Source organism: Mus pahari, chromosome 21, assembly GCF_900095145.1.
Source record: "Mus pahari chromosome 21, PAHARI_EIJ_v1.1, whole genome shotgun sequence".
NCBI lineage: Eukaryota > Metazoa > Chordata > Mammalia > Rodentia > Muridae > Mus > Mus pahari.
Genome location: NC_034610.1, coordinates 35008863 through 35022786, shown reverse-complemented (window position 1 = coordinate 35022786; position 13924 = coordinate 35008863). Strand labels below are relative to the sequence as shown.

General features: G+C 39.3%; 1 protein-coding gene across 5 annotated transcripts in view; it reads left to right on the top strand.

The window, feature by feature from the left end:
* Grm1 (glutamate metabotropic receptor 1) overlaps positions 1 to 13924 on the top strand; it is a 381700-nt gene that overhangs the window by 265003 nt on the left and 102773 nt on the right. The window lies entirely within an intron of this gene.

The window sequence follows — 13924 nt, the reverse complement described above, 5'->3', positions numbered from 1 at the left end:
ACTCCCACTTCTTGGCCCTAGCATTCCCCTGTACTGGGGCATATAAAGTTTGCAAGACCAAGGGGCCTCTCTTCCCAATGATGGCTGACTAGGCCATCTTCTGTGTAGCCAGTCTTTTAGTGTATGTCTTTTTATTGGGGAATTGAGTTCATTGATATTGAGAGATATTAATGAAAAGTAGTTGTTACTTCCTGTTATTTTTGTTGTTGGAGTTGGGATTCTGTTCCTGCGGCTATCTTTGAGGTTTGTTGAAGGATTACTTTCTTGCTTTTTCTAGGGTGTCATTTCCCTCCTTGTGTTGGAGTTTTCCCTTTATTATCCTTTGAAGGGCTGGATTCATGGAAAGATATTGTGTGAATTTGGTTTTGTCATGGAACACTTTGATTTGTCCATCTATGGTAATTGAGAGTTTTGCTTGGTATAATAGCCTAGGCTGTCATTTATGTTCTCTTAGGTTCTGTATAATATCTGTCCAGGATCTTCTGGCTTTCATAGTCTCTGGTGAGAAGTCCTGTATAATTCTGATAGGTCTGCCTTTATATGTTACTTGACCTTTTTCCCTTACTGCTTTTAATATTCTATCCTTATTTAGGGCATTTGGTGTTTCTTTTCTGGTCTAGTCTATTTTGAGTTCTGTAGGCTTCTTGTATGTTCATGGGCATCTCTTTATGTTAGGGAAGTTTTCTTGTATAATTTTTGTTGAAGATATTTGCTGGCTCTTTAAGTTGAAAATCTTCATTCTCATCTATTATCCTTAGGTTTGGTCTTCTCATTGTGTCCTGGATTTTCTGGATGTTTTGAGTTAGGATCTTTTTGCATTTTTTCATTTCATTTGATTGTTGTGTCCATGTTTTCTATCGAATATAGATTCTCTCTTCTATCTGTATTCTGTTGCTGATGCTTGCATCTATGGGTCCTGATTTCTTTCCTAGGGTTTCTATCTCCAGAGTTGTCTCCCTTTGTCATTTCTTTATTGTTTCTATTTCCATTTTCAGATCCAGGATGGTTTTGTTTAATTCTTTCACCTGTTTGGTAGTGTTTTCCTGCAACTCTTTAAGAAATTTTTGTGTTTCCTTTTAGGGCTTCTAGCTGTTTACTTGTGTTTTCCTTCTTAAAATCCTCTATCATCATCATGAAAAGTGACTTTATATCCATGTCTTCTTTTCTGGTGTGATGTATCCAAGACTTGCTATGGTGGGAGAATTTGGTTGTGATGATGCCAAATAACCTTGGTTTCTGTTGCTTATGTTCTTATGCTTGCCTCCTGCCATCTGATTATCTCAAGTGCTTGCTGCCCTCAATATATCTGATTGGAGCCTGTCTTTCCTATAATCCTGGTTGATTCAAGACTCCTCAGAGTCCAGCTTTCTCTGTGGTCCTGTGATTCCAGGCTCCTGTGAACCTGAGATTCTGGGTGACTCAGAGTTCTTGGCAGTCAAGCTTCTTCTGAGACCCTGAGATCCTGGTGTGACCAAAGTCCTGTTATCCTGGGATCTTGGAATCCTAAGATCCTGGGCCTGTTACAGTGCCTGTAAGTGGTATCTCTTCTGAGGACCATGGGGCTGTCTGGTGTGTTCAAAACCAAGGTGTACCAGTACTGATCAGAGGAAACATGAGCTGCTGGTCAGGCAAGGCTTCTGCGTCCTTGCTCCTGCTGTCATGATTGGTTTGGAACTGATGTTGTGTTCCACTCACCAGTGATCCTAAGATCGCATTGAGAGTCCTCTGGGTACCGCAGGACCATCCCCATATTTCTATTTTTAAAAATTTTCTCTCACACTAAATGAAGTTTCCTTTCCCTTCACTCCTGCAAGTTCCAACCCCCACCTTCTTTCTCTTACCAGATGTATTCCTCCTCCATTTCCCTTCAGAAAAGAAGAGGCCTCAGAGGGATATGAACCATACACAGTATAACAAGATACAGTAAGGCTAGACACAGCACTCCTATCTTAGGGCTGGGTGAGGTAACCCAGTAGGAGGGAAGGGGTCTCAAGAGCAGGCAAAAGAGTCAGAGACATCACTACTCCCACTGTTAGGAGTCCCACAACAACACCCACCAAGCTAACAGCCATAAAATATACAGAGGGCACCTGGTGCATACCCATGTAGGTCTGTGATTGTTGCTTCATTCTCTGTGATCTCTATGAGCCCTGTTGACTATGTGGGCCATGTTCTCCTAGTGTCCTTGATCCTTCTGACTCCTATAATTCTTCCTCCCCAAATTCCATGGGATTCTTCAAGCTCCAAGGGGAAGCTGCAGGAGACTTCTAGTTTGGGCTCTCTAGTTTGGCTGTCAATCTCTACATCTGCTCCCATCAGTTTCTGGATGAAGTCTCTCTGATGACAAGTGGGCTAGGTTCCAATCTATGAGAATGGCAGAATATCATTAGGAATCATTTTATTGATTTTTTTTCCCTATCCTAGACCTCAATTTGATTTCCTTCACATGATTTTTTTTTTTTAAAATGATGCCAGTTATGCAACTCTGCAATTGAAAATTAGAAATCAAACACTTATTGACCATAGTTTAAAAACATAAAACAATTAATCCTGGCTGAATGATTGTCTTCACATGATGTAGAACTTCTACAATAAATAGTTTTGATCAACAGTTTTATTTCATAATCATTCATGTGGAGAACACTGCTTTGTAAAACTATATAGTACAAAATGGCAAAATTATATTTAGGGCTATTTCAGAACTTGTAGAAAATTCTGTTCTAATCCCAAGTCAAAACACATTTAATGAATTTTTAAACTAGAAATTTAAGCCAACAACTCTAACAGTTTTTAAACTCAAATACTATAATACACTAGGATAAAGACTAAAATAAGAAGGTGACTGGGGAACATAGGCTTGGTATAAAATTTTACATTTTATAATGAAAATATTTTAGATTTAGACAGAGGTGACAATCACCAACTTATTGGGTATTCTAAATGCTACCAAAGCATTCAGTTAAAATGAGTGGTCTTCATTATATAAATTTTACCTTAATAAAAATATAAGAATTATTTCTTCAATAAAAAAGGAGGAAGGGGATGTAGTCTCAGGTAAATTAGGATTAGTCTGAGGTGTTGATTATGTAGGATCTAAACTTTAATATTTTCCTGATATAGAAATGCAGTCACTAGTGAAACAAATCCTTCATTTCATTACTTCAGTAGGCTATGATATCCCTTTTGTGGTGTGATCTTTTAATGTTTTGTAGAATATAATTTCAGAATGTTAATGTTTGCAATTAAGCCACGAATGAAATCATAATGAATTTCAGATTGTTTTGGGGGGGCAGTTATATTGGCCTCATAGAATGAAGCACAGAATATTTACTTTAAATTTTTCTAAGTAAGATTGTAGAAGATAGCAATTATCTGACCTTTGAACTCTTGTAAAACAATCTGGAAACATTTACTAGTCTTTTATGGGTGTATTTCAAGCCTCTGTGTTCATTGTAATTAGACACAGTTATTCTGATAGTCTACCCTGTCTTGAGTTGGATTTGTTAATTCAAGGTTTTTTGGGAAATTGTCTCTGTCTGCTTAGGGTTAAATTGGCATCATAGCAAATTTTTCATAGTATTTCTCATTCTATATTTGCTTTTCATATATATTCTAATTTGTTTTAATTCTATTCTAAATGATGTACACTTGTGCTTTCTGTTTCATTTGCACCAACAACTTCAGAGGATTCAGTGGATTTTGTGACCTTAGTGTTGTCTTAGAAGCAATATTTTTTAGCTTGGCTGATCATTTTTAATCCCCCATCTCCTCTCTTGGGGCGGGGAGCGGTTTGTCAGAGCGCCTCACTATGGTTTCACTCACATAACTATGGATACACCAAGCTGACTCTAGCTTTGTAAGTTTTGTGGTTCTGTTTTGTTTTGCTAAGTTTTACTTTCCCCCTTTTTCCAAAGTAAACATTTCTAGCAGTAGATGTCCTCCTTAGAGCCACAGAAGGTGGTTGGGTTTTTTGTTTGTTTGTTTGTTTTTACCTATTATTCTGAATTTTATTTAAATCCTATTAGTACTTTTTCTAGTCCTGTCCACTCAGTCTAATAATTAGTTGATGTATGATGGCCTACAAAGAGAGATTCAGGGAATGGTATAACAAGTTTATTTTCTATCTATCTTGAGGCTGTGTGCTTCAGTGTATAAATTTCAGTTTATTGAATCTTCCTGGCATACTGATTCTTCTTGCTCTTGATAATGACATCTCTCTGAAAACAAATTGTTTCTTGTATTAAAATAACCTCACCTCATTTTTTTGTTTGACAATTCTTTGGTAACTCCTTTGTTGTCTTTTATTTTATATGTTAGATGAATCTATTACAAACAAGGTGCAATCATAAATATTTCATTTTAAATTAAAGAGAAATCTGTTATAATCCTGTTGTGGATGGTCCTGATGTTGTTTGTATTTTTTAATTTTATTTTATTTTATTAGATATTTTCATTATTTACATTTCAAATGTTATCCTCTTTCCTAGTCTCCCTCTGAAAAACCCTTCCCCTTATCCCCTCCTTCCTCCCACTGCTCACCAATCCACCCACTCCCACTTCCTGGTGCTAGCATTCCCCTACACTGGGGCATAGAGCCTTCATATATCCAAGGGCCTCTCCTCCACTGATGACCAACCAGGCCATCCTCTGCTACATATGCAGCTAGATCTGTGAGTCCCACCATGTGTACTCTTTGGTTGGTGGTTTAGTCCCTGGGAGCTCTGGGAGTACTGGTTAGTGCATATTGTTGTTCCTCCTGTGGAGCTGTAAACCCCTTTAACCCCACAGGTCCTTTCTCTAGCTCCTTCATTAGGGACCTTGTGCTCCATCCAAAGGATGGCTGTGAGCACACACTTCTGTATTTGTCAGGCACTGGCAGAGCTTCTCAGGGGACAACTATATCAGGCTCCTTCCAGCAAGCACTTGTTGGCATCCACAATAGTGTCTGGGTTTGGTGACTGTATATGGGATGGATCCCCAGGTGTGGCAGTCTCTGGATGGTCATTCCTTCAGTCTCTGCTCCGAACTTTGTCTCTGTAACTGCTTCCATTGGAGATTTTGTTTCCCCTTCTAAGAAGGATCGAAGTATCCACACTTCGGTCCTTCTTCTTGAGTTTCACGTGTTTTGCAAATTGTATCTTGGGTATTCTGAGATTCTGCACTCATATCCACTTATCAGTGAGTGCATATTATGTATGTGCTTTTGTGATTGGGTTACCTCACTAAAGATGATATCTTTCAGATCCATCCATATGTCTAAGAATTTCATTAATTCGTTGTTTTTAGTAACTGTGTAGTATAACATTATGTAAAATGTACCACATTTTCTGGGTCCAGTCCTCTGTTGAGGGACATCTGGGTTCTTTCCAGCTTCTGGCTATTATAAATAAGGCTGCTATGAACATAGTGGAACATGTGTCCTTATTACAGATTGGAGCATCTTCTGTGTATATGCCCAGGAGTGGTATTGCTGGATCTTCCAGTAGGACTGTGTCCAATTTTCTGAGGAACTGCCAAACTGATTTTCAGAGTGGTTGTACCAGCTTGCAATCCCACGAGCAATGGAGGAGTGTTTCTCTTTCTCCACATCCTAGTCAGCATCTGCTGTCACCTGAGTTTTTGATTTTAGCCATTCTGACTTGTGTGACAGAAGCTTTGTAATTTTATGAGGTCCCATTTGTCCATTCTTGATCTTACAGCATAAGCCATTGGCGTTCTGTTCAGGAAATTTTCCCTTGTGCCTATATCTTCGAGGAACTTCCTCACTTTCTCCACTATAAGTTTTAGTGTATCTGATTTTATGTGGAGGTCCTTGATCTAGTTGGACTAAGCTTTGTACAAGGAGAAAAGAATGGATCAATTCACATTTTTCTACATGCTAACTGCCAGTTGAGCCAGCACCATTTGTGGAAAATGCTGTCTTTATTCCACTGGATGGTTTTAGCTCCTTTGTCAAAGATCAAGTCACCATAGGTGTGTGGGTTCATTTCTGGGTCTTCAATTCTATTCCACCGATCTTCCTGCCTGTCATTGTACAATTACCATGCAGTTTTTATTACAGTTGCTCTGTAGACAGCTTGAGGTCAGGCATGGTGATTCCCCCAGAGGTTCTTTTATTGTTGAGAATAGTTTTTGCTATCCTAGGATTTTTGTTATTCCAGATGAATTTGCAAATTGCCCTTTCTAACTCAGTGAAGAACTGAGTTGGAATTTTGATGGGGATTGCATTGAATCTGTAGATTGCTTTCAGCAGGATAGTCATTCTAACAATATTAATCCAGCCAATCCATGAGCATGGGTGATCTATCCATTTTCTGAGATCGTCTACGATATCTTTCTTCAGAGACCTGAAGTTCTTATCATACAGATCTTTCACTTCCTTAGTTAGAGTCACACCAAGGTATTTTATATTATTTGTGACTATTGTAAAGGTTGTTTCCCTAATTTCTTTCTCAGCCTGTTTATCCTTTTTGTAGAGGAAAGCCACTTATTTGTTTGAGTTAATTTTATATCCTACTACTTTGCTGAAATTGTTTATCAGGTTTAGGAGTTGTCTGGTGGAATTTTTGGGGTCACTTAAGTATACTACCATATCATCTACAAATAGTGATAGCTTGACTTCTTCCTTTCCAATTTGTATCCCCTCAATCTCCTTTGTTGTCTAATTGCTCTGGTTAGGACTTCAAGTAATATACTGAATAGGTAGGGAGAGATGGGTCAGCCTTGTCTAGTCCCTGATTTTAGTGGGATTGCTTAAAGTTTCTCTCCATTTAGTTTGATGTTGGGTACTGGTTTGCTTCTATTATGTTTAACTATGAGCCTTCAATTCCTGATCTTTCCACGATTTTTATCATGAACGGGATTAGGGTTTTGTCGAATGCTTTCTAATCATCTAATGAGATGATCTTATGGATTTTTTCTTTGAGATTTTTTATTTAGTGGATTAGATTGATAGATTCCTGTATATTGAACCAACCCTGCACTCCTGGGACAAAGCCTACTTGATCATGATGGATGATGGTTTTAAGGTGTTCTTGGATTCGGTTTGCAAGAATTTTATTGAGTATTTTTGCATTAGTATTCATAAGGGAAACTGGTCTGAAGTTCTCATTCTTTGTTGGGTCTTTGTGCGGGTTAGGTATCAGAGTGATTGTGGCTTCATAGAACGAATTGGGTAGAGTACTTTTTGTTTCTATTTTGTGGGATAGTTTGAGGAGTATTGGTATTAGGTCTTCTTTGAAGGTCTGATAGAACTCTTCACTAAACCCATCTGGTCCTGGGCTTTTTTTGGTTGGGAGACTTTTAATGATTTCTTCTCTTTCTTTAGGGGATATGGGATGGTTTAGATCATTAATCTGATCCTGATTTAACTTTGGTACATGGTATCTGTCTAGAAATATGTCCATTTCATCCAGGTTTTCCAGCTTTGTTCAGTATGTCTTTTTTAGTATAATCTGATGATTTTTTGGTTTTGTCATTGAATATATTGTTTTCTCCATCTATGGTAATTGAGAATTTTGCTGGGTATATTAACCTAGGCTGTCATTTATGTTCTCTTAGTGTCTTTATGACATCTGCCCAGCATCTTCTGGCTTTCAAAGTCTCTGGTGAGAAGTCCTGTGTAATTCTGATAGGTCTGCCTTTATATGTTACTTAACCTTTTTCCCTTACTGCTTTTAATATTCTTTCTTTGTTTTGTGCATTTGATGTTTTGATAATTATGTGACGAGAGAAATTTCTTTTCTGGTCCAACCTATTTGGAGATCTGTAGGCTTCTTGTATATTCATGGGCATTTCTTTCTTTAAGTTAGGGAAAAAATTCTTCTATTATTTTGTTGAAGATATTTACTGGCCCTTTAATTTGGAACTCTTGGCATTCTTCCAAACCTATTATCCTTAGGTTTGGTCTTCTTATTGGGTCCTGGATTTCCTGGATGTTTTGGATTAGGATCTTTTTGCATTTTGCATTTTTTTATTGTTATGTCAATGTTTTCTATGGTATCTTTTGCACCTGAGATTCTCTCCTCTATCTCTTTTATTCTGTTGGTGGTTCTTGCATCTATGAATCCTGATCTTTTTCCTAGGTTTTCTATCTCCAGAGTTCTCTCCCTTTGTGTTATTGTTTCTACTTCCATTTTTAGATCCTGAATGGTTTTATTTAATTCCTTTACCTGTCTGATTGTGTTTGTTTTCCTGTAATTCTTCAAGGGATTTTTGTGTTTCCTCTTTAAGGGTTTCTACTTGTTTGCCTGTGTTCCCCTGTACTTCTTTAAGGGAGTTATTTATGTCCTGAATGCCCTCCATCATCGTCATAAGAAATGACTTTAGATCCTTTTTTTTTTTTTTTTTTTTTTTTTTTTTGCTTTTCTGGCGTGTGGTATATCCAGGACTTGTTATGGTGGGAGAATTTGGTTCTGATGATGCCAAGTAACCTTGGTTTCTGTTGCTTCTGTTCTTACACTTGCCTCTCTCTAGTCATCTGATTATCTCAAGAGCACCCTGCCCTTACTATATCTGATTGGAATCTGTCCTTCCTGTAATCCTGGTTGATTCAGAACTCCTCAGAGTCCAGCTTTCTTTATGATCCTGTGATCCTGAGATTCTGGGTGTGTCAGAGCTCCTAGAAGTCAAGCTGCTTCTGAGACTCTGACAGCCTGGTGTGACCACACTCCTGAGATCCTGGGATCCTGGAATCCTAAGATCCTGGGCATGTTAGAGTGTCCAGGAGAGAGTCTTCTCCTCTGAGGACTGTAGGACTGTCTGTCAAGATTGTGCCCAACATAGAGTGCTGCCAAAGGGAAGGAACCTGAGCCATTCATTGTTTGTATTTTGATGTTAACTCAGCTTTCCCAGGAGGGGTTGTCTGGACCTAGGAATGAGTCACATACTCAAGTGACTTCTTATGAACCATCCCCCAATGAATAAAGGAGCTAATCACTGGGCTAGTAGATGGGACTTCTGGGTTGGATGGAGGAAGAGAGAAAGCAGGAGAGAGTTAGGGCCTTTATGGATGGGGACAGCGAGAGGGCAAGATGTAGTGTCTCCCGGCTTATGGCGAATCTGCCAGTATTCACCACCAGAGGATTTATGTTTAACATGACTTACAAAATTAGCATTCAGGTTGTTGTGTCCAGAGATTAAGTTATCATTGTTTCTGAACTAAGTTGATGTGGTGTTTTCCTTCATGCAGCAGCTAGATTGGGTTCCAGAGAGAAAGCTATGGGAGCAAAGCTTGGGCTTGCCTGATGTGGACCACAAAGGGCCATGGGGGTTTTGAAGCATGGGGCTGGCATAGTAGTGACCTGCCAATAGGAACTTAGCAAGCTGAGAGGAGAGCTGCTTCAGGAGTGCAGAGGTAGAGAGTAACTGGGTATAGAGCCGGAACTTGCCATTCATTTAAATATTTCTGCAAAGTAGTCCAATGTGTTAAGCTGTAATTACTGAAAGACTTGGGATTTCATTTCAAACTCTTGTGATTTTCTCCTCCTCCTCTTCACCATTTTGTTTATTTTAATAAAACTCAAGTGAGTTACATCAGTCTAAATGATGGGTGGAAAAAAAAACAAACAAAAGACATAAAACAGCCACTGTATTCCCTCCAGGAATTTCCTATATTTCCACCACCTCACATAAATTGCATTATGACACACATCTTCAACCTTCATATTGAAAATTATAGAATCTTATGTTTGTTTGCAAGTGCAGTATATGTGCATGTGCATATTTGTGTGTGTGTATGTGTGCATGCGTGTGTGTGTCAGAGTGTGTGTGTGTGTGTGTGTGTGTGTGTGTGTGAAGGTTGTAGAACAACCATAGCTGTTGTTCCTTATATATATTTCACCTAGTTTTTTCTTAGCCAGGGTCTCTTATTTGCCTGGAAGTTTTTAAGGAGGCTCAGAAGGCTGCCCAGCAACCTCCAGAGTTTCTTCTTTTTCCATCTCTTCAGTTCTGGGACTGTGAGCAGGCACCACTATTCCTTCTAATTCATAGATTCAAACTCAAGGCCATGCTTATGCAGGACAAGTGCTCTACAACTGTGTTACCACCCCAGGGAAGTCTGGATGTGTACTAGAGAAGGGGGCATAGAGAGGGAGATATCAACTTATTGTGCAGAGTTGGGGTCAAGAGTCACTTTTAATAGTCTATTCTACAATATGGAAAGTGGATTTGTTTGCAATGTGTTGTATTTGAAAAGTATTCAAGGATGGACTACAGAGATAGCACAGTGTTTAAGAGAGCATCCTACTCTTAGAGAAGGCTTGGGCTGTCGTTTGCCTTCTCAAATACTCTCCCTTGTTTGTATTTGGTTCCTTGGGAGTTGGTGATGTTTTCAAGCACATGTGGAAAGACGGTTACTTCGATTACTTCTAACTCTTCCAGATCACTCTATTTTTGGAATTTCTTATAGCATAAAGATAGGCTATGAACAATTTTTAGGAAAACTTTTTTGTAACCAAAATTTAATCCCTTTGTGAATGTTGTTAGTTTACTCTGCTGGTGTGTGTATGTGTATGTGTGTGTGTGTGTGTGTGTGTGTGTGTGTGTGTGTGTGTGTGTGAAGAAAGAGAGAGAGAGAGAGAGAGAGAGAGAAAGAGCAGTTAACTTATCTCATAGGTTATCTTATCTTATAGGTTTTATTTGACAATTATCATATATGTTTGAAGATATAATGTAATGATGTGTATCATATGTACATATACATTGTGATTGATTAAATGATTAAATGTTTAGTGTGTACATCTGATAATCTGTTATCTCACATACTAGTTTGTTTGAGGGCTCTGAGCATTTTTAAAAATTTATATGTGTTTATGTGTGTGTGTGTGTGCGTGTGTGTATATATGTGTGTATGTTTGTGTGTGTGTGCATGTGAGTGTGCTTGTATGTTTATGTGTGCCATACAGGAGCACACCGAGCTCCGAAGAAATCAAATACTCTGAAACTGGAGTTTAGCTGGTTTTAAGCCATGTGCTATGGTTGTTGGGAACAGAGCCGAGGCCTTCTGTAAGAGTATAAAGAAAAATTAAACAAAACAAAGACCACTGGCTTGATATCTGAGAGTCTTCAGTCCATAACAGGCTGGCTCCCTTGCTTGGGTCTCTGGTAGTGTTTTATGGTGTCGTCTGGGAAAAGTCAGGGAGGAAGAAGAAAAAAGGTAGAGGGACAGAAGAAGAGGAGGGGAGGGAAGGGGGTGAGGGGAGGGAAGGGGAGGAAGAGAGGGGAAATGGAGGGAAGGATGGAGGGGAGACAAGAGGGGAGGAGAAGAGAAAAGAGTGGGGGAGGGGAGGAGAGATAGTTGTTATGGAACACTTACAGGAATCTAAAACCTCTTCCAATTCTTCATGTTTCCACCACCTGCCAACATCTCAGGGATAAAACCTGTAGTCCTGACCTACAGTGACCACAAGCTCTGTTTTCAATTCATACCTTTCGATGCGCTTTGTGAGTCCACGTGCTTTCTATCCCGGTCCAGGCACTGACTTAAGCTTCTGCAGGCAAGTGGGCATCATTACTATTTCAGTTCTATTAAATTTGGCAGCTCATCAAAGCAGCTTTATACTGTGCTACCAGCTTCAGTTTCCCTGTTTCCATGGTTCATGAAACTTCTTTGTCATGATCCAGTGGATCCTAAAACTCATTTTCAATGCTCTGAGGCTCCAGCACAGAGACCAAGCTACTTTGGACTGATGTAGTATGCTCTCATATTTAGCATTTGGTTTCTCGCTGTTTCTACCCTCCAAGGATCACTTATTGATTTTGGTTGCATGTAATTCTTTATTTTTAGGTTACTATATTAAGAGGAATCACTATATGAATTTATTGTCCAGCTTATCAGAAACTTGTATTAAAAAAAAAACATATTTTACTTCGAATGAAAAAAAAATCTGAAATTATTTGGCTCTTTAGAATGTATTAACAAGTCATATGGCTATTGACCCCAAACTGATAAGGGCGTTTTCTTTTTTCTAATAGTAGGACATAGAAACGAGAGGTTAGGAAAAGCTTTACCTGTCTGTTAGGGGAATTCATTAATGAAATTTCTAAACCATTGGATTTGCTTTCAGAAACCCACAAAGCGCTGTGCTTTGACCTTTTGTTCAAGTCAGAAAAATAAATCTGCTTTACAAAGAACTGAAAGAGATTCTGACAGCCTTATTGTCATCTCAGAGAATTCAAAAGTAGCCCTGGAAAATCAGCCCTGTGTGAGGCCTGCTGACTCTCCTGCGATGTGGACATGATAAGCTTATAGCTCGGTCCTCCTTTCCGCCCCTGACTGCTTTCCCCCTCCCACAACCTGTTCCTTTTTCCTTCCCCTCCTCATATAAATCACTGAGAACAAAAACTTGCAGTTTCTGTTGTAACTTTTGGAAGTCGTGCCTGTTGCCCCGCAACTGAGAGGCGAGGGTTTCACATCAGTTCCAACAATGATCCTGATCCTATCAGGGGGATGCTGCGCATGCTCACAGCACAACCGTAGCTCATCTTCCTTCATCTTCAGAACCCTTGGCCTATTGCTGCCCACGCTGCCCCTCTCCCCTGCCTCTGCGCATTCACACGCTTCTTTTAAATGTGACAGTGCCAGTTGAGGCCAAGAATATTATCACAAATAGAAGACAATTGCTATGTCATTATAAGGTTAAAGACATGCCACTATTCAAGAGCTCAGAGTGACAATCCCGGGTGCCTTACAATGAAAAATTCAAAAACGCCATATTCTGAGACTTGTCCTTAGGCCCATCCAGGGTTCCGAGAAACCATCACAGGAGCTCAGAACGTAAGGAAGTCTAGTATTTCTCAGCTGAGAACACTTCCTGTTCCCAGTCTTGGACTCTGTGATGCCCGGGTATCAGTCGTTCTAGTGCTTTTGGTATGTTATTTTCTGATCTTAAGAACTTTTAACATTTGATTACGCACAGTGTGGAGGGAGCTATATTCCAGAGTCTTCTCCTGGTTGATCTTCTCTGGTGTTTTTTTGGCTGGGATATTTCACCAAACCTTGTGCTGACAGGCTTGGAGCTCATCTTAGCAAATTAAGTGGATGGGGAGATCTTCCTCACGTGATTTCTTTGTGTCATAGTCCAGAGACAGCTAAGTAGTAAATGCAAATATTTGTAGGTCTTATCTCATTCTTTTGCTCAATGAACAACTAGATGTATTTATTTTGGTAAAACTCAACTGAGTTACATCAGTCTAAATGATGGGTGCATCAAAGGTCATTACCATGACATCTCCCGTATTTCCTAGCGTCTCACATAAATTACATGATGATACACATCGTCACCCTATATGAACAAGCTTTATATTGTAAGTTATAGTTTCTTATATGTGTTTGCATGCATGGTATATGTGTGCATGTACATATTCATGTGTGTATGCATATGAAGAATGGAGAACAACCATAGCTGTGTTCCTCAAACATATTTCACCTAGTTTCTCCTTAGGCAGGGTCTCTCATTGACCTAGAAGTTGCTAAGTAGGTGAGAACAACTGGTGAGCAAACTCCAAGGATTCTTATGTCTCCATCTCTCCAGTTCTGGGACTGCAAGTATGTACCGCTACTGCTGCACCCAGCCTTTTTTTTTCCCCCCATGGGTTCTCACTTCTACATGTGTTTGGAAAATATTGTTTTATCCTATACTCTTCCTAGCTAAAAACGTCAAGCTCTAGGTTCAGTGAGAGACCCTGTCTCAAAATCCCTAGAATATTTTAAATGAGTTTTAATTTTATTAAGAATACATAGTTCCTTGAATTCATAACACTATAAAGAAAAATTGGCTTAGCCGGGTGTGGTGGCACACACCTTTAATCCCAGCACTTGGGAGGCAGAGGCAGGTGGATTTCTTTCTGAGTTCGAGGCCAGCCTGGTCTACAGAGTGAGTTCCAGGACAGCCAGGGCTACACAGAGAAACTCTGTCTTGAAAAA